The sequence below is a fragment of the Scyliorhinus canicula genome, chromosome 6, assembly GCF_902713615.1.
Source record: "Scyliorhinus canicula chromosome 6, sScyCan1.1, whole genome shotgun sequence".
NCBI lineage: Eukaryota > Metazoa > Chordata > Chondrichthyes > Carcharhiniformes > Scyliorhinidae > Scyliorhinus > Scyliorhinus canicula.
This window is the reverse complement of record NC_052151.1, coordinates 39,814,847-39,834,469: the sequence shown is the minus strand read 5'-3', so window position 1 is coordinate 39,834,469 and position 19,623 is coordinate 39,814,847. Positions and strand designations below refer to the sequence as shown.

Genomic DNA, 19,623 nt, shown 5'->3' with positions numbered 1-19,623 from the left:
GTGCGTGTTCTCAGACTTTTGTTTCTCCTGCCTGAAGGAAGAGGTTGGAAGAGAGAATAACCCGGGTGGGAAGGGTCTTTGATTCTGCTGCCTGCTTTCCCTAAGGCAGTTTTTCCTTTTATTTAAGAGCTACTTGAACTGTTAACTGTAAAGCTGTTGCTTGTAATGTGATTGATTCTGTGTTTAAATGTAAGTGTTTTATTGGTCAGTGTTATTACTCCTGGAGCAAAGTATCCTTTCCTTACAATTTGACAAATTGAAAATTGTTGGGTTTCTCGTCCGGGATCCTAACACAGTGGAGGTTTATTATTTTATTCTTGCCTGCTCCCCATAACGTTTGATTTGCAGTTATGTTTTAAGTAGGTCAAATAGGGAAGGATGGAAATAGAACAAAAGGGATCATGCAGAAGATGTTTGGTGGGACAGAGTCCAGGGGAGTAGAAATGGGCCAAGTAAATAAACTAAAGATATGTGTTAAATAGGTGTAAGTGGCAGAATAATGAACATCTTCTGTTCAAAAGCGACACAAGAAAAAGACAAGATTAAGACGGAAACATCCAAAGAAAAAGGAACAAAATGGAGGCAGAAATTACGGTTTGACATTGATGAACTCAATGTTCAATTCAAAAGACTGTAAAGTGCTTCATCGAAAGGGGAGATGCTATTCCTTGAGCTTGATATGCTATCTGAACTTGGCATCATGTTGTGGACTGAGCAAGTTGTTTCACAAAGCTGTCACTCAGTCTGCATTTGGTCTCCGAAATGTAGAACGGACAGGATTGAGTATTGAACATAATATGCTAAATTGAAAGAAGAACATGTGAATCACTTAGAGAAGAGAATTTGCAGCATTGGATAATGAGGAGAGAGGAGGCAAAGGGGCAGGTTTTGCTTCTCCTTTATTTGCATAGGAAGTGAACAGCGTGTTGAGAGTGATTGAGGATATCTCTGAGGTGATGTCCCTGTGGAGTGCAAACGGGAAGGAAGTGGAAGACCTGTTTGATGGCGGTGTCACACTGGAGGTGACGTTAATTGTGGAGGATGATCTGTTGAATGTGGAGGCTGATGAAGTGGAAAGTGAGGACAAGCTAACCCTATCATGGTTCTGGCAGGGTGAGGATGAGCTGAGAGTGTGGGAAATGGGTACAAAGCGTTCAAAGGGCACTGTCAACCACAGAGTTGGAATCCTCGGTTAAAGAAAAAGGAAGAAATCTCAAAGTGCTGGTTTGGAAAGTTTTATCATCAGAAAAGATGATCTGGAAATGGAAAGACTGGGAGAATGGAAGTAGGGTGTGAGGAAATTTGTTGAGGTAGCTGTGGGATTCAGTGAGCTTATAATGAATACTTGTTGATCGCCTAAACCCACAAATTGAGACCGAGAAATCGGGGAAAGGACGAGCCAGAGTGGGACCATGTGAAAGTGAGGGAAGGTAGAAAATGAAAGCAAAGTTGTGAAGATTACTAAAGCGATATTAAAATGTTGCAAGATCAGATTGGGATGATCACTATCTGATTTTCCTTTCCTCTCTGGTGACGTATCAGACCATTTCTCAGCATCTCCTTAAATCAAAATCACTGAGTGGAAGCTTAAGAGGATTGGGAAAATCTATTTCCTGGACCCCTAATGTTTGGTCCTTGCATTGGTATACTGCAAGTCTTTTTCAAAAGTTGGTAATCATTCTTTTTTCCGAAGAACTTTTGAGCCAGTTTAAATTTTGTATTGCACATTTGTTGTGGTGTGCAAGTTGGTCATACTCTGTAGATATGCTGGGTTATCTTGGTGAAACAGAATTTTGTACTGGTGACATACTAAACATGAATACATTCAGATAAGGAAACCTAATGGCACATTTTAAACCTGGGTCCAGAAGATAAGTTCATCACTTTTTAACATGGTGTCAAAAAAGAACAGTAAGACTAGGAATACTAAGGGAGGAGAATTATTAATTAAAGAAAAGCTTATTCAATTGAAGACAACTATTGATACTTAATATGCAATTGAATTTTTTAAAAATTGAAGGAGAAACCAACCATGTTTTGTGAAATGAAAATGTAAGTGGTTTACTAATGAATAGAACTGTTAATCTGATTATTCAAATTTGTGTAGTTCCTTCCTGCAAATTAGAGTTGGTGGGACAGAGTGTGTTATCTCCATTATCTTCTAATACCAATGTTCGAAGGAATTAAAAAATAATCAGTATCTTTACATGTGGATATGTGAACAGAAAGAATGTGACTAAAAAGATAACTTTGAGAGCCTGCACAAATGCAACCAGCAAATGGCTTTTAAATAAAGATTTCTAATCAATTTACTGAAATTAGCCCACTTCAAGTGAATATCCGTACCTTATGATTTAAAAAAAAACGCATTTTATTCACACTTGTATCAAAGTAGTTACAGCAAATAAACACCCCGGAAACATTCCTCCCAACATTCAACTATATAGTTTGTACAGATTCCTCTCCACCCCCCCCCCCAAACTCATACTTTATCTTCTCTAACCGCAGGAGGTCATACAGGTCACCCAACTTATGGAGCCCCGTCCATTCCCTCGCTACCTGAATCCCCAAGTACCTAAACCTATCTCTCGCTACCGTAAATGGCATCCCCCTAAATTAGCCCGCTGTGCCAGCTCATTCACCGGAAATATCTCGCTTTTCCTACATTCAGCTTGTAGTCCAAGAACCCTCCAAACCCCAACAGGCCCATAATCCTTCCCATACTCTCCAACGGATCCGAAACATACAGCAAGAGGTCATCAGCATAGAGCGACACCCGATGCTCCCTCTGTCCCCTCATTATCCCCTGCTACTCTGCCGACCCCCTGAGAGTCATCACCAATGACTCTATGGCCAGTGCAAACAGCAGCGGTGTCAGCGGGCACCCCTGCCTCGTACCCCTGTGTAAGTCAAAGCTTCGTGAGCTCATATCATTCGTCCTCACCCTCGCCCCTGGTGCCACATACAGCAACCGCACCCATGCCACAAATCTCGGCCCAAACCCAAACTTCCCAAAACTTCGAACAAGTACCGCCACTCCACCCGGTCAAATGCTTTCTCCGTGTCCAAGGACACCACCACCTCCGGTACCAGAGCTCTCGACGGATTCATCACCACATTCAACAGCCGTCTTCTATTACTCGTGAGCTGCCTGCCCATCCCGAAGCCTGTTTGATCTTCTGTAACCACCCCCGGGACACAATCCTCCATCCTCCCCGCCAACAATTTAGCCAATACTTTCACATCCGTGTTCAATAGTGATATGGGTCTATACGACCCACATTCGACCGGATCCTTCCCTTGTTTTGGGGATTAGTGTGATTACGGCCTGCTTCATCGTCTCTGGCAACTCCCCCTTCTCTAGTGCTTCGTTAATCGCCCCCAACAGATGTGGTGCCAGGTCCGCTGCAAATTCCTTATAAAATTTTGCCGGGTACCCGTCCGGCCTAGGGGCCTTCCCCGACTTCATACCCCTGATACTTTCCAGCACCTCCCTCAACCCCAGCGGCTCCTCGAATGCCTGCCTCTTTGCTTCCTCCACCTGGGGAAATTTCAGCTTGTCCAGAAACCGCCCCATGTCCCACTCCTCTCCTCCTGGGTCTGCCTCATAAAGTCCCTGGTAGTACTCTCTAAATGCCTCATTTATCTTCCCTGGCTCTGACACCACATCCCCAGCCCCAGTCCGGATCTTCAATATTTCCCCGGATGCAGCCTGCCTCCGCAGCTGGTGCGCCAGCATGCGGCTCGCCTTCTCCCCATATTTGTGCTGCACCCCTCTTGCCCTACGCAGTTGCCCGACCGCCCTCCCCGTTGTCAGCCTATCAAATTGCCCCTGCAACTTTTTCCTCCTCGCCAATCCCCTCATGGACATCCTCGAATATTCCCTGTCCACCTCCACTATCTCGTTCACTAGACAGTCATGTTCTGCCCTCCTTTCCTTATTCGCACAAACCGTAAATGAGATAATTTCTCCCCGGACCACTGCCTTCAGTGCTTCCCAAAAAATGCCCTCCAACGCCTCCCCATTCTGATTGAACTCCACATAATCCCTAATCGCCAACCGCACCTTATCACAAAAACCTCAATCCGCCAACAACCCCCAGTCAAACCTCCACCCCGGCCTCTGCTCTCGTCCCGTACTGAACCGAATATTCAGCCAGTGGGGTGCATGGTCCTAGATAACTATCACCTCCACCCCAACCAAGATCTCCCGACTCACTACAAAGTTATCAATCCTCGAATATACCTTATAGACGTGTGAAAAGAAGGAATACTCCCTTCCCCCCTGGGTTCTGAAAGCGCAATGGATCCACCATACCCATCCTCTCCATACCCACCCCGTCATACCCTTGCCATTCGTACCCTATCCATCGACCTGGGGCTCGATCTATCCACCCTCAGCTCCAGGACACAGTTAAAATCTCCTCCCATGATCAACTGGTGCGTGGCCAAATCCGGGATTGCTGCCAGCAACCCCCTCATAAAACCCACATCATCCCAATTTGGGGCATACACATTTACCAACACTACCGGTGCCCCTTCCAATACCCCACTCACAATCACATATCTCCCACCCGGATCCCTCACCGCCTTTGCACTCACAAATCCCATTTTTTTGCTCATTAAAATCGCCACACCCCTCGATTTCAAATCAAACCCCGAATGAAAAACCTGCCCAACCCACCCCTTCCTTAACCTAACCTGGTCCTTCACACGGACCACTCCCACTTTCAAGCTCCTGAGGTGCGCGAGCACCCGCGACCTTTTAACCGTCCCATTCAGTCCCTGGACGTTCCACGTTACCAACCTTACGGGAGGCTTGCGCCTCAAATCCCCTCTACCGTACGTCATCTTCCCCGCTTAACTCCTGCCCCTTTAATTCCACTCTGTACGTAGCCCAACCCAGATGGCCCCTTTCTTCGCCCTTGACCATGTCATCTCTCCTCTCCTGCTGCGTCGCAGAACCCCTCCCCCGCTTTTCCCCTTCCCCTTCTTTCCCCTCCCCTCCCCCCTTCCCCTTTCTCCCCTCTCCCCAGCCAACCCTCTTGGCCTTCTCCCCCACCACCTCACTTCTGTTCACCAGCATAACCTGATAGCCCAGCTGCCCCTGCCCAAAGGCACGTCCTAATGACCTCCTCCCCCCACTACTCAGCTCCAAGAAGGTGGCCTCCTGCTGGCCTTACCCTCCCCCATCCAAACAATGACTTCTCCTGAACTCCAGGTAGCCTTCTCCAAAAGCACACGAACAGTCCCATAAAACAGGAGGGGGATGGGAACATCCATCCGCACATTAACTCCTACAACTCCTTACAATCTCAACATAGAACAGAAACCACCCCCCCCCCCCCCCACAAAAAAAATGGCGAAAATCTCCCTCTCCCTCTCCCCACTTCAAACATGCTCCCGACCATTACATGGTGCCAGCACCCCGGTTCCCAAGCATTGTCTGCTCAGTTCTCCCCCAGTTTATGCTCCTTAATGAAGTCTTCGGCCGCCTCTGAGGTCTCGAAATAATACTCCCGGCCTCCGAACGTCACCCATAATTTTGCCGGGTAGAGAACCCCAAACTTGATCTGCCGCCGGTACAGCACCGCCTTGGCCTTGTTGAAACCTGTCCGCCATTTTGCCAATTAGGTTCCGATGTCCTAATAAATCTGGACGTTATTTCCCTCCCAGTCACAGCTATGCTTCTCCCTGCCCACTGTAGAATTTTTTCTCTTTCTCCACAAATTCATGGAGTCTCACGATCACCGTCCGCAATGGCTCCCCAGCTCTAGGCTTTTGCCTCAGAGACCTATGCGCTCGGTCCACTTCAGGTGCCTTATCTCGCACCCCTTCTGCCACCAGCCCCGTTAGCATCTTCGAGACATACCTTGTGGCACTCACACCTTCAGGCAGGCCCACTATTCGCAGGTTCTGTCTTCGAGGTATTCTCCTGCTCTTCAACCTTTGCCCTCAATACAAAGGTCACCTAGGAGCCCCACCTCCGCCTCCAGAGCCACCACACGATCGCTGTGGTCTGAGATGACTCCTTAGATCTCCCGAATCTGCAACCCCTGCACCTCCAAACACCTCTCCACCCGCTCCAAAGTACTCTTCAGGGGTGCACAGCTTCTGCAAAGGCCTTTGCATGATCCTCATGCATTTCTTTCCTCTGTTTATGGAATTCCTCCTTATAAAAGTCATCAGTTCCTGTCTCTGGGGCCTTACAGCTTGCCCCTCCCCCGTCTGCATGCTGGAAGAGACTGTCTGTGAAGCACAAGACTGTTTCAACTTCCCAGCCAAATCTCTCACTGCTTACTGCTGGGTCTGGCGATCAGAAGACATACCATTCCAGGGGTAAACTACTCCTCTAACATTCACCTACGCCTTTTCATCAAAATTTCATCCGGATCTGTGTGAAATGAGCCCTTTTCTGTGACTTTAAGCAGGAACAGCCCTTTATGTGACCACTCACTCCATGGTCAAAACCGGAAGTCGTCATCTGTAACTTATGATTGCTGCTTTTTCTCTCCATGATATTGGGCGTGATTCAGTGAAAAAGTTTCTAAATGTGGTAGCGAGCGGGATCTGCCGAGAGCTTCTCAGCGCTAGGCCCGGCGAAGCCGTCACCACAATCCAACGTTAAATGGTCCACTAATGGAGGCCCCACGGACGTCAAGCCGCAAATCATGGCTGACCAGCCAATTCACCGGGACTGCGCTCACCAGCCCCGCGCTAACAAGGCATAGCAATACTTAAACTGCTCTTGCACTCCCAACTTCACTCAGCTCGCAGCCATGGCGCCTCGACGACCAGCCCTACAATTCGGAGACGCAGACCTGGGGAGGCCAAGAAGGATGTCCTGTTCCTCCCCGAGCGCCCTGATGGCTGAGTCACAGGGAAGCCAGTACTGCATTGGATGAAGTGGCAGTGTCCTTCAGCTCGGACAGTCTGACCAGGTGGACCGGCACCCAGTGCTGCAAGGAGGTCAACGACTTGCATCGGGCCACATGGGTGAGTTGTCACCGTGCCCCCCTCCTTGCAGAAATGTGCCTGTCACGTGCTGTGCCTTGGCCCACCCATGCCCCCTTCCCAGCTCCCCCCCTCCCAGCAGGACTGTGAATCGGAAATACAATGTAAACTGACCATCCCTCACACTGACCACATGTTCATTCTCCTGCAGGGCCTGCAGCCGATGGCCCCGGCCCATCCAGGATGGCCTCCCATGAGAACACCTCGAAGGTGAGCTCCGAGGATGCAGTCATCATCACTCTCCAGCAATGCAGACACGCACCTTGGTGGACAAAGTTAGTGGACAAGCTTCTGGGGCACATTCTGGTGAGCACCACACACCTGCTGATGCACATCAAATGGAGGCAGGAATGCCCAGGCAAGACAGCAGTCAGAGTTCTGCTGGATTCCAGGACACAGTTGGATCCCAGTCAGATGCTGAGCCTCTGGAACAGGTTTACCCGGAGCTGAGGCAGACGATAGGGTGATATTCAGAGAGGGGTGTCAGTGACACTCGGGCAGTTCAAAAGCTGATTGGAGGAGTTCCAGAGGGTACGGGTGCAATAGATGTCGGCGGCAATGCATGGCACCGAGGCCAACAGAGCTAGGGTGGCGACCATAGTGGAGACCCTGGTACATGACATTGGCAGCATATGTGGGGTGTCCAAGGCGTTGTGCAGTCAGTGATGGCCATGGCTGAGCGCCTTGGCAGACTGTCCCAACTCGATGGGGGAATGTGACCCAGTACCAGGTAGACCTTGATGGAGCGCTGCAGGACATGTCCTGGTCTCAGATGGATATAACCGAGGCGCTACGGAGCTTGTCACAGTCACAGGTGGGCATTGCTGAGGCGCTGCAGAGCATGGCCCAATCATAAGGCCGAGGACGTCGACACCATGCTGCAGACATTGGGGAGCCACCAGGGCTGGCAGAGCCAGATGATCAGGGGCAGCTGTGGCTCAATCCAGCTTCCCCTCCCTTCTGAGGTTAATACCTGAGCCTGATGGGCACCGGCTGGGACGAGGGGGCGCTGCGTGCCAACCTGGCCCATCCTATGGAGTGGCGACAATGACCACCAGCCCCCCCAGAGTTCAACCCCTCTGATGAGGCCACATCTCGGGGTCAACACACGGGACAGGGCGGCGCAGCACCATCAGGAGTGGGATATCGTACAGCACATTAAACACCTGCTCGCACAACCATTATGATGCATCTGTCACTTCCTTCCGCAACCACCGGACCCTTTGCCCATCTCTCCGAGCATCCCCCTCTCCTCCCCGTGGCGCTCACCCACCCTCCGGCCATGGATATGTGCCCGGAGCTGTCTCCCATGCCCTGGGTGTTTGGATGTTGCACGCCTCCCGCAGTGTTAAAGCATAATATCCAAGCATCAAGGTTTGACTGGGATGCTAAGCAATAAGCCCTACATGCTACATGGCCCGCCTACCCATGGGGAATCCACTTGGGATGTGTGAAGTGCTCACTTAACTACGATTGCCAATTCCCTGTTGGCAATATCCTTCAGCCGCAAGGCCAGAGGCCTCCCCGGTCAGTGGGGGTTATGGGTGGTCGGTGGGGCAGATAGGCAGAGACTAGGGTGGCCTCCGGAATGGGTACATACGATCCACAAGTCGGCATGGAGGATCCGTGCATGGTCCATCTCGACCCCCCCCCCACCTCCGTGGCAGTCCACCCCAAACAAGGATGGGCCCTCCCCCCTCCCTATTCTGAGCACAGGGGCAGCAAGCTCAGTGTTGTTCGGACTCTTTGCCTGTGAGCCTCCTCGGCTCCTCGCAGCTGCTCTTCCGCCTCATTGACATTTTTAAAAAGGAGTACAAATCTGCACCAGCGTAACTACTTGCTGGGAAGGCGGTTGGATATGGGGTGGCTCCTGTTAATTGTATGGAAGTCGGTCTAAGTGGTGATTATTGGTTTCTCGCTAAACTACGGCGGGATCCAGATTCCACCTATGGAAGTGGGCCGGTTGAATTGCGAACGGTTTGGTGCCTGTGCGGTTCTCATTTTTGGCCTCTTCCAATATTCACAGGCCTCGTTGCGCTCGAGTGAGAGTGCAACAAGGCCATTGAATAGCACCCTTCGTGTTCATTCTGTCTGAAGTGCACTTCTACCTTCACCAAAAGGGTTTTAAGAAAACATGAATGTTTGTAAAAAAAAAAATCGCATGTGTTCAAACTATCTATTCCGACTTAAAATATAAAATTCATACACTTTTTGAGATCTGCATTGAGGGTGAGAGCTATTGGAGGTTTTCACATTTAGAGGTAGAGAATTCATCTGCAATTTTAAGCAGCAAACATTATCAACAATAGTCCAGATATACAGTAAGAAGTCTTACAACACCAGGTTAAAGTCCAACAGGTTTGTTTCAAACACGAGCTTTCGGAGCACGGCTCCTTCTTCAGGTGAATGGAAAGGCTTGTTCCAGAAATGTTTATATAGACACAGTCAGAGATGCCCCGGAATGCGAGCACCTGCAGGCAATCAAATCATCAAAGATGCAGAGAGAGAGGTAACTCCAGGTTAAAGAGGTGTGAATTGTCCCAAGCCAGTTCAGTCGGTAGGCCTCTGCAAGTCCAGGCTTGTTGGTGGGGGCCGAATGTAATGCGACATGAATCCCAGATCCCGGTTGAGTCCGCATTCATGCGTGCGGAACTTAGCTATAAGTTTTTGCTCAGCAATTTTGCGTTGTCGCGTCTCCTGAAGGCCTCCTTGTAGAATGCTGACCCGGAGATCAGAGGCTGAATATATAGGAATCCAGATATAGGAATGGGTTGTCTCAAAAAAATTATAAATAGAAAGCTTTAACAATTGTACCTTTACAAAGAATATTAATTTGCATTGAGTCAAAAAAGGAATAGTGATGTTTCGATGTGATAAAAGAGCATGGGCGGGATTCTCCATTTCTGAGACTGGTGTTGACGCCAATGCAAAACCTGTGGACTTTTACGTCAGAAAAACTGGTGCCGCTCCTGGACTGATTCAGCTGCCGTTGAAGGGCTAGTACGGTGCTGCGTGGAACACAATCGATTCCAATGAAAAATGGTGTGGGATTCGCCGGGTCCATCATTGACACTCGGGGGAGAGGGGGCGGGGGGTGGCTAGCTGCAGCCGCATATACACATTACAATCCCCCCACACACTCATCCCAGCCAACAAGATTGAACTGGAGCGTGCCCATTCACCTGGGGCCATGGGGGTGCCCTGGGGGACGGTGGGGGACGGACGGGGAAGGGGGGGACGGACGGGGGGGGGGTGTCGTGGGTGGGTGGAGGGGGGACAGATGGACGGACGGACGGAGGGCACACCTATACGACACATGGCACTGTTCAAATTGGGCTGTTAGTGGTGTGTGCAGCTGCATGGCTGCGGCAATGGTGTTCCATGCCCATCCACCCTGACCTCGCAGCCCACATCCTGGCTACTCCCCCCGGCCCTGGCAGAAGCCCCTGGCCAGCAGCACAACTGTCAGCAAACTATGGCGAAGTTGGGCACCTTCTGTATGCCCTCTCTCTCTCTCCCTCAACAGCTGCCATGCCGGTTTCACGATTTTCAAAAGCACAAGTGAACCATACTGTCGGGAACTCTGCCCATCGGAGGCGGAGAATCGTGGAGGCCCCGGAAAATACCGGGTGGGGCCCATTAATGATATGCAAACGATATGCCTGCTGTACATGTGGAGTAAAACGCATTGATGCCGCTGTCGAGGTGCTGGAGCATTATGATTTCGCATCAAATCGATGCCTGCTGCGATTTCGGCATTGGGACCGATTCTCCGCCCAACCGCCTTTCCCGGTTTTGGCATTGGCTAATGGAAAATCCTGCCCATTGTCACCTAATTTCTTTGAGTGTTCTCCAACGCTTTTTCCTTCTGTACTGGTAATGCTTTGATGACAGTTTCAATAATCAGGTGAGTTTCTTATCAACTGAAACCTTATGAAATGGTGGGGGTGGGGGACGTGACGGAGAATTTCAATTGCCAGCAGGTTTCTAGCCAACCTGTCTTTGGCAGCAGATCAATCTTTGGCAGCGTGTGGCTGCTCATATATCTACATCTACCATGTTAACTAACCTATGGCCTGCACAGGAAAGGCAGGATGTGGTTGCTCATCTCTGGAAATTTGGGCACCAAAAGATTACCACAGGTCAGTGTAGGATTGAGGGCTCTGATGAAACAGACAGTAGGTGAGTCTGATATAGGATAGGCCTAAACCTCCTTTGTAACTTGATGTCAGTGGTCTCCAATTAACAGTAAGAAGTCTTACAACACCAGGTTAAAGTCCAACAGGTTTGTTTCAAACACGAGCTTTCGGAGCACGGCTCCTTCTTCAGGTGAATGGAAAGGCTTGTTCCAGAAATGTTTATATAGACACAGTCAGAGATGCCCCGGAATGCGAGCACCTGCAGGCAATCAAATCATCAAAGATGCAGAGAGAGAGGTAACTCCAGGTTAAAGAGGTGTGAATTGTCCCAGGCCAGTTCAGTCGGTAGGCCTCTGCAAGTCCAGGCTTGTTGGTGGGGGCCGAATGTAATGCGACATGAATCCCAGATCCCGGTTGAGTCCGCATTCATGCGTGCGGAACTTAGCTATAAGTTTTTGCTCAGCAATTTTGCGTTGTTGCGTCTCCTGAAGGCCTCCTTGTAGAATGCTGACCCGGAGATCAGAGGCTGAATGTCCTTGACTGCTGAAGTGTTCCCCAACTGGAAGGGAACAGTCCTGCCTGTTGATAGTCCAATTAACACACCAGGGATTCAGTGATTTGTGAAAACTCCCAATGGTAATTGTTCTATGATTAGATTCCCACTGGAATCAGATCGAGCCTGTGTTTGTCTCAGAACTAACATTTTGACCAGTACAGAAGCATAAAATGCTGAAATAGTTTTGTACTTTCACTTCTGCTCTGCTATCAAGTTCATGTTTCAGAGCAGGGAGGTCAGTGAGAAGCAGTTGCTAAAAAATCGGTTGACAAGTGGTCATCATTTGGGACAGTCCTTGACATAAGTGCCCCCAGGAGAACCCTCAGTGAGGCGGGATCAGAGTCCCAGTGCACAAGAATCCCAAGATTTGTTTGTGCTACTTTCGGTCCACAAAGACAGTAAACTTTTTAAAAACAGCATCTAGTGCTCTGCAAGCAGCTTTGGCTTTTTAGTGGAGCCATCACTGCTCTTCTCTCAGGCCACAAGTAAAAATAGCAGATTGTGCCCTGATGACGTTACCAGTGCTGGCTTGGAGTATGGGCTCTTGCATTTGGTCAGCCCAAGGTGGTTAAGGAGTAGGATAATCCCCTGTTCTGTTGTAAATGCCCACACATAACTGGAGTAAAGTCAACCCTCCGTATCAATGTTCTACATTAACTACACGCAAAATTTACATGTAGAGTGACAATCCACTCCAAAGGGTCACCTCTTTAATATAAATTAAATTTTCTAAACAGATTATACTTGGGACTAGCTAAGTAATGTTGCAAATCAGTGCCGTGAGCTGGTGCTCACGACTGAGACTGCCAAATCCATTTCACATCAGATTCTTGCAACAATAAAGAAGACCTTTTACCTCATCAGCCGTAGCCAGATTTGACCCTGGATCCCAGGGCTGAGTTGTCCCTTGTGCATATGAAAGCACACTTCTTGGATACATTATGTTCGCTGTAACAAAATCTAATTTGCTGCTGATGTATACGAGCTGCCGTGATGGAATTTGATCCATGGCTGAGAACATTAGCCTGCGCCCCCCTGCATGGATGGCGTGTTTTCCATTGGCCACCAGCAACATCTTCCAGGCTTTGCGTGGCTCGCCTGTCCCGCCACTGGGGATTCTACCGTGGGGAATTGCCTTAGGCTGAGCTGTTGCGTATTTCATAATTATTCTTGTTATAAAGAAACAGTAATTGTGGTTTAACTTACAAACCTGGTGACTCTAATTATTGGGCATGCAAGGGCCAAAGATTTTGGGAATTTTTAATCAGAATTATTAGTTAATTCACTTGTAGTGATAATAATAATCACTTCAATAATAATTAAGTTACTGAGCAAAGCCCCTAGTCGCCACGTTCCGGCGCCTGTTCGATGAGGCTGGTACGGAAATTGGATCCGCGCGGCTGGCATTGTTCTGCATTACAAGCCAGCTGTTTAGCCCACTGTGCTAACTCTGGGGCATGTGGGGTGGTGTAACAATACTGTGTTGTTTTAACATATATTTTTATTTGGTTTTATCATTTTAATATTTTATACATTGATGTGACCATCAATTCACTCGGAACACGTTTGGCAGTAAACTGTGGTTTTAATAGTCATACAACTGAGCCTGCCTGCGACCGGAAGAACTGAGGGCAGGCTCACATGGCTGCAGCACTTTATACTTCCGGTAGTGGGAGGGGCCATGGGTGAAGCCGAGGGTGGAGCCCTGTACAAGCTCCTCATCTCCCCCTATGGGCAGAGCCGCGCAACGGCTCACAGAGCCCAAAAGGACACAATACCATACAATACAATACAGTGTGAATTACATTCACCACATTCACCCCCTGTAAAAAAAATCAAGTCCCGGCGGGGGTGACGGGTCTACAGGTTGAGCCGGTCCGGTGGCCGAGTCGTCCTTTGGGATCGGCGAAGCACCGTGATTGCAGCCTCTTCGGGTGGCTGGGTGGTGACGGTCGAGTGTGAGGGGTACCTCGGCGGTGGTGGTGGTAGTAGTGGATCCTGCAGGCGCCAGGTCCCGGAGGGAAACGGTGTCCTGATGGCCGTCGGGATATTCAATAAAGGCGTAGTGTGGGTTTGAATGTAGCAGTAGTACCTCTACTAGTGGGTCCATTTTGTGTGTCCGGACGTGCTTCCGGAGGAGAACTGGGCCCGGTGTCCTCAACCAAGCTGGGAGCGAAGCCCCTGTGGTAGTGCCCCTAGGGAAAACAAATAATCGTTCGTGAGGGGTCTGGTTGGTGGCAGTGCACAGGAGGGACCTAATTGCATGGAGAGCGTCGGTGAGGACCTCCTGCCAGTGGGAGGTCGGGAGATTCCTGGACCATAGGGTCAATAGGACGGTCTTCCAGCCGTTGCGTTCTCCCTCTCCACCTGCCCATTCCCCCTGGGGCTGTAGCTGGTAGTCCTGCTCGAGGCGATGCCCATGTCGAGCAGGTACTGACGCAGCTCGTCGCTCATGAAGGACGAACCCCTGTCGCTGTGTACGTAGCTGGGGAAACCGAACAGGGTGAAGACACTGTGCAGGGCTCTGATGACTGTATGGGAGGTCATATCGGGGCACGGAATGGCAAAGGGGAAGCGAGAGAATTCGTCTATGACGTTGAGGAAGTACACATTTCGATTGGTCGAGGGGAGTGGCCCTTTGAAATCGATGCTCAGGCGTTCAAAGGGCCGGGATGCCTTTACCAGGTGGGCCTTGTCTGGTCTATAGAAGTGAGGTTTGCACTCCGCGCAGATTGGGCAATCCCTGGTGATGGCTTTTACCTCCTCAGTGGAGAAAGGCAGATTTTGGGCTTTGACGTAGTGGGCGAGCCGGGGGTCCCCCGGGTGGCAGAGGTCGTTGTGGATAGCCTTCAGGCGGTCGTCTTGCGCACTGGCACATGTGCCGCGGGATAGGGCATCTGGGGGCTCGTTGAGCTTCCCCGGTCGATATATGATGTCATAATTATAGGTGGAGAGTTCGATCCTCCACCTCAAGATTTTATCGTTTTTTATTTTGCCCCTTTGCGAGTTGTCGAACATGAAGGCAGCCGATCTTTGGCCGGTGATGAGGGTAAACCTCCTTCCTGCGAGGTAGTGCCGTACGGCTTCCACAATGGCTTGAGCTTCTTTTTCGACTGAGGAGTGTCGAAGTTCCGAAGCGGAGCGGGTCCAGGAGAAGAAGGCTACTGGTCAGAAGGTCTCCCTGCCTGATTCAGAGTGGCGGCGAGGGCGACCTCTGAGGCGTCGCTCTCCACCTGAAAGGGGACGGATTCATCCACCGCCCGCATGGCGGCTTTGGCGATGTCCTCCTTGATGCAGTTGAAGGCCTGGCGGGCCTCAGCTGACAGTGGGAAGAGTGTGGTCTTAAATAGTGAGGGGGCTTTGTCCGCGTACTGGGGGACCCACTGGGCGTAATAAGAGAAGAATCCCAGGCACCGCTTGAGGGCCCTGGGGCAATGAGGGAGAGGGAGTTGTAAGGTTGCATACGGTCCGGGTCAGGGCCCAGAACTCCGTTTTCCACGACATAGCCGAGGGTGGCTAGTCTGGTAGTGCGGAAAACGCATTTCTCCTTATTGTAGGTGAGATTGAGTTTCTGGGCGGTTTGGAGAAATCGGTGGAGGTTGGCGTCGTGGTCCTGCTGGTCATGGCCGCAGATGGTGACATTGTCCAGGTACGGAAACGTGGACCGCAGCCCGTACTGGTCCACCATTCGGTGCATTGCTCATTGGAACACCGAGACCCCATTCGTGACGCCAAAGGGGACCCGGAGGAAATAGAAGAGGCGGCCATCTGCCTCGAACGCCGTGTAGTGGCGGTCCCCCGGGCGGATTGGGAGCTGGTGGTATGCAGACTTCAGAGCCATTGTGGAGAATATGCGGTACTGAGCGATCTGGTTGACCATGTCTGCAATTCTGGGGAGGGGGTACGCATCGAGTTGCGTGAACCGGTTAATGGTTTGGCTATAATCAACCACCATCCAGAACTTTTCCACGATCTTGACGACCACCACCTGAGCTCTCCAGGGCTTATTACTGGCCTCTATGACTCCCTCAAGTAGGAGCTGCTGGACTTCGGCTCTGATGAATACTCTATCCTGCAGGCTGTATCGCCTGCTGCAAGTGGCTACTGGTTTACAGTTAGCCGTTAGGTTAGCGAAGAGTGGAGGGGGGTCGGTTTTTAGAGTCGCTAAGCTGCATATAGTGAGTGGAGGTAGGGGTCCGCCGAAACTGAGTGTGAGGCTCTTGAGGTTACATTGGAAATCGAGCCCGAGTAAGAGTGGGGCGCAGAGGTCGAGGAGTACGTACAGCTGGAAATTAGAGTAGCTGGCGCCCTGAATCGCTAGGGTCGCGACGGTGCGCCTTTGTATTTGGACCGAGTGCGAGCCCGAGGCGAGGGACATAGTTTGCCGTGCAGGGAAGATAGGGAGCGAACAGCGTCTTATCAGGTCAGGATGTACGAAGCTCTCGGTGCTCCCGGAGTCGAAGAGGCACAGTGTCTTGTGTCCGTTGATTTGAACGGACATCATCGAGCTCTGGAGGTGCTTCGGACGAGACTGGTCCAACGTGACTGCGTTGCGTTGCGGGTAGTCGGCGGCTCGATCAGCAGTGCTGGAGTGGCCCCGTGATGACTGTCCGCGAAGGTCGTAGTCGTCGAGGTGAACCTCGGGTGATGGCCAAGATGGCGGCCCCCGTTGATCGCACGTGGCAGGTGATGAAGAAGATGGCGTCCAAGATGGCCACCCCCGTGGATCGCACGTGGCGAGCAAGATGGCGTCCAAGATGGCGGCCCCCATGACTCGCACATGGCCGGCCGTGTGGGGGACGATTGCCAAGATGGCGGCCCCCATGAGTCGCACATGTCGGGCGGAGTCGGCAGACACGCTGCAACGTTACAGGGTCTGCGGGCCTGCGAGTTGGTGGAGCGATTGTTCTGGACTGCGGGGGAGTTAGAGGGTTTTGATTTCACCAGGCATACTCTGGCATAATGTCCTTTTCGACCGCAGCTGCTGCAGGTCGTGTTGCGGGCCGGGTAATGCTGCCGTGGGTGTTGGGGCTGGCCACAAAAATGGCACGCTGGCGCTCCATAGTGAGTGGGTGGCTGCACGGCGCAGGCCTTTGGCAGTCGCTGGTCGGAGGTCCACGATGGGGTCGCTTGGTCCGGGGAATGAGTTTAGACTTCGGAACGCAACCTCCATAGTAACAAAGAAGAACAAAGAAAATTACAGCACAGGAACAGGCCCTTCGGCCCTCCCAGCCTGCGCCGATCCAGATCCTTTATCTAAACCTGTCTCCTATAAAGTTGCTAGCTCTACCGTGTCCTCCAAGTTCTGGGCCCCTTTCTCGAGTAGTCGCTGGCGCACATAGTTAGACCGGAGCCCCGCAACGTACACATCACGGACAGCGAGTTCCATATGCTAGGAGGCCATTACAGCCTGAAAATTGCAGTCCCGAGCAAGGGCTTTTAAGTCGCGCAGGAAGTCCTCTAGCGACTCTTCAGGGCGCTGGTGGCGGGTAGTGAAAATGTGCCGCGCATAGACCTCGTTTACAGGCCACACGTACAATCGGTCGAGCATAGCAAGGGCCTCAGTATAGGAGTTTGTACAATTGAGTTGCGTAGAGATGCGATGGCTCACCCGTGCGTGCAGTAGGCTGAGTTTCTGCTCCTCTGTAGTCTTGGAGGTGCTCGATTCAGCCAGGTAGGCTTTGAAACACCGAAGCCAGTGTAGGAAGATTTCCTTTGCCTCTGCAGCCTGCAGGTCGATTTCTAGTCGATCAGGTTTGAGGGCTGATTCCATAGTAGTTTTCTTCAAGTTTTCTAAGACTATTAAATTGATGTGACCATCAATTCACTCGGAACACGATTGGAAGTAAACTGTGGTTTTAATAGTCTTACAACTGAGCCTGCCTGCGACCGGAAGAACTGAGGGCAGGCTCACACGGCTGCAGCACTTTATACTTCCGGTAGTGGGAGGGGCCATGGGCGGAGCCCTGGGCGGAGCTGAGTGTGGAGCCCTGTACAAGCTCTCATCTCCCCCTATGGGCAGAGCCGCACAACGGCTCACAGGCAGAGTCCACAAGGACACAATACCATATAGTACAATACAGTGTGAATTACATTCACCACATACATAAAACAAAACAGCCCCCAAAGAAAAAAATAACAAAAGAGCCCCCCCCTACCAACCAACCCCCATGTAACTCAAAAAATAACCCCCCCTTCCCATAGCAGTTGATGGTAACCTCTTTACAGTGAAGAATAAGTAGACCCCATCTCTTGTGGAACCCCTCAGTTGCCCCCTCAGGGTTAACTTCACCTTCTCAAAATACAGGCACTCCATCAGATGCCCCAGCCGTACTGAGGCACAGGGTGGATCAGCGGGACTCACCGGCAAGCAATCAGCGAGGCGTAGCCTAAAACATCTGCCTCCGCTGGCAGGTCCAACACCCGAAATATGGCCCTCAGGGCTGGGCTCCAAATCCAAGTACAAGATCGCCGACATGGTACTGAAAAAAGACCTCCAAAACCTCTCCAACTTTGGAAAGGGGCAGAATATATGTACATGGTTGGCCGGGCCTCTCCCACACTGTTCGTAAGTATTCTCCACCCCCTCAAACAACTGGCTTATCCTTGATCTCGTCGCCCTGTGCACCACCTTTACTCTATTGACCCCAGTCTCTCAAATGAAGTTGAGGCATTCACCCTCTGCAACACCTCACACCACAGCCCACCTCCAGGGACACCCCCAACCACTCCTCCCAACAGGCCTTACCCCCCTCCAATGACACCATATCCTCCTCCACAATCCTCGCATAAATCTCTGAGATGACACCCCTCCCACAACCCCATCACCGACAACGCTCCTTCCAACAACGAGGAAGGAGGTGTCACCGGAAATGTCTGGATACACCTAAAAGCCTCCCCTGTGGAAACCCAAACTTTTCCATCAACTTCTCCAATCTCGCAAACTGCCCTTCCAAGAATAAGTCCTTCATTTCACCTTTCCCCAATCCTACCTGAAACCTACCAACCAATCTTGCTGGCTCAAACAAATGATTCTCTCTGATCTCTTTTCGACCCCATGCCTGACTTAAAATGTTGCTGAAATTGCTCTATATCTTCAGCTTGGCCACCACCACCAGGCTACCTGAATATTTCCCCAGGGCAAACAGAAGCTGCGCCGTTGCCAGCACCTGACCTCCTACCTTACCCACATTGCCTCCATTTGCCACACAATAATAATACAGCAGATTTGCTAGAGCCAAACCCCTTGTCTGTCTTCCGATCCCTCGCAATCCTACCTGATTTAAACAATTAAATCAACCGCTTCATCCCCTTGAAAAGCATTTTCAGCAAGAAGACCGGTAAACACTGGAATAAAAACAAAAACTGCAGCAAAACATAAATCTTTACCGCCTGCATCCAGCGTCCAATGATAGGGGCAGGCTATCCCACCTTAACAAATCCGCCTTGGCCCTGCCCATCAGGCTCGTCAATTCAATTTACAGAGCCTGGCCGAATCCCGAGCCACCTGCACCCCCAATGTCTTAAGTGAGTGGTTGCCACACAAAGCAACAATGCTTCCAAACTCGCTCCCGCCCCGGCGAGGAGACCAAAAAGCACTCGCTCTTCTCTAAATTCAATTCATATTCCGAAAAATCCCCAAATCGCTTAAGTGACTCCATTATATCCCCCGCCTTGGGAACCAGCTGGAAATATATCATAAAAGGTTAATTTTCATACACCATATGCTCCACTCCCCCCCCCCCCCCACCCACCACCCACTAACCCCCTCCATTTCTCCGAGCTCCTCAACGCAATGGCCAAGGGCTCTATGTTACAATATTATGTGTCCATAATCACCGTATCATAAAATCCCTACATTGCAGAAGAAAACCAATTGGCCCATCAAATCTGCGTCAACCCTCCAAAAGAGCA

General features: G+C 50.8%; 1 protein-coding gene across 4 annotated transcripts in view; it reads left to right on the top strand.

The window, feature by feature from the left end:
- armc2 (armadillo repeat containing 2) overlaps positions 1-19,623 on the top strand; it is a 253,785-nt gene that overhangs the window by 76,217 nt on the left and 157,945 nt on the right. The gene's annotated exons all lie outside the window — the stretch shown is intronic.